Raw genomic sequence first — 2,151 nt, 5'->3', positions numbered from 1 at the left:
GTGACATCTGTGCTTACTGGCTTGTTTGTCACCATAATGTTTATGGTGGGCAGTTGGTTGGTAAGCCTAACACTTTTCAAAACCAATCTGTCTCCAGAAGAGAGGGTCCTAAAAAAACACACACACACAAACCCCACCCATCTGTTACTCAAAACTGGTTAAAACAAACGCTATTTGCCAATTTGCAAATGCTATTTGATGCATGTCCGGATAACACACACACACACACACACACACACACACACACACACACACACACACACACGCACAAACACTCCATAAATGTGTACTGCTCCCTTCACAGTTCAATGGTCCAAGAGAAACTCTCTCACACTTCATTTACCTCAGTACATTTACTCCTTGATGTTCCCACCTGGGACATTTCTGAGGACGTGAGAGGTGCATTTTAATGCACACACATAACGTAAGCCATGCACCCACGCAGTCTCACATACACTGTCCATACAGTGACAGTAGGCTGACACTGGGGATTGTATATATGATGGGATGTCATGTTTTTATGTCACTCCTGTCACAGAAAAAAAACATGCAACTCCAGCTTTGGTGAGTTTTATCTTAAATGCATTTAATGTTTACAAGATCATGTATGTGTTGAGTTAGTTTAATGACCCTTGGGTGTTTGAAACCTCTTAAAACCCTTTTGTATGATTTCAGAGGATCCTAAAAGCCCCACAGAGAAACCTCGCCCATCTGGTATTCCACGCTGGTTTGCCAATTTGCAAATGCTATTTGACTCAGGTCTAATCTACCTGTTAAGGAGCCCATCTGTATCCCAGCTGCATTCAAATAACCAATCCTGATAATATGGGCCATATTTAAGGATATGCTCACGCTGCTGGTCTTCATGCTCAGCTCGTAATTGCTGCTCATATCTGATTTTCTTGGATGACTGTCATATCTATTCTAGGATGTAATCCATATCCCATGCCAGACTAAGAAATTAACTGTTCCCCTTTACCCCCTTTTTCTGATTTTTATAATACATAAAATAATACATTTGCATTGCATATTGGCCGATAACACTCCATTTGACACATAAGATTTGTTTTACACTCTTTTCTAATGCTGGACACTGGTGGCAGGCCTTACAGAAGAGGATGGTGCCATTTTCCCTCTTTCTGCCCAAACCAGTCCATCTTCCACCTCCATTGTTGAGGTTTTTTTTTTACCATGTTGGCTGTTTTATTGTTTGTTGATGCAGTGGCTTGTGTGAGGTCGGAGGTCCTCTGCTTCAGGCTAAGTACTCGGTTGTTTTCCAATCGCACTGGGAAGACTCCCTCGGCTCTCCTACAAATCACCTACAGCGGCCCATGGGGGACAGAAGTCTCATTCATGCATGACTATTTGACAACTCAATCAAAAACTTGTGAAGAGGGTCAAATGCAAAAATAGGTACTCTTAATTATCAGATGCATTTTTTGCCCCCCTCAGTTTTAATTTCACAGGCATTTTATGAACTTTCAAGGGCATTTTTCCCCCCGAGCCTCTGTTAATGTTTGATCCTGCCCCATAATATGAACTGAAAGCGAAAAAGACACATGCTCAGAGTAACAGTAACAACAGACATCACATCCATCGTAGTACCTCGGTTCTCCCGCTTGTTTCAAACACATTTTGGTTCCGGTATGTGTCTTCAAATTTTGACTGAATTGAGGCGTTTCCCCAAATCCCAGTGAAGTCAACTGAAAAAGAAAGAAAGTGAATTTGGATTTCTTTCCATTGTTGTGTCTCATTTTCCTCCATGCTAACACTGGCTCAGACAAGCCGCTGTGGTGCCAAAATCATGACAGTTGTCTCAAGTGAGTGAAGTAAAGTTTACTTATTGTCATGGCAACGCTGACAAATTTGCATGTAGTTGCATGTAGGTTGTCCTTGGGATCCAAATTTGTACCACAGCCCAGAATTGAACGCGACTCCATGCATGTCTTCACTGTTCCCACTGATTAGAAAACATCAGATCTGTGTGTGAAGTGAGAGAATAATTCTGACTTGGGACAGTTCGGCTGCAGTGTGAACGCAGCCCAGGAGCTGATGTCAGAGGAGAAACAATGTGGCTTGTTAGCATTCACCTGCTCCTGTATGGATGCAGCAGTCAGAGAGCCGTGACCTGCGAGGTCAGAGTGTCGGGGG

This window comes from Centroberyx gerrardi, chromosome 3 (assembly GCF_048128805.1).
Source record: "Centroberyx gerrardi isolate f3 chromosome 3, fCenGer3.hap1.cur.20231027, whole genome shotgun sequence".
NCBI classification, from domain to species: Eukaryota; Metazoa; Chordata; class Actinopteri; order Beryciformes; family Berycidae; genus Centroberyx; species Centroberyx gerrardi.
This window is presented reverse-complemented; position numbering follows the sequence as displayed.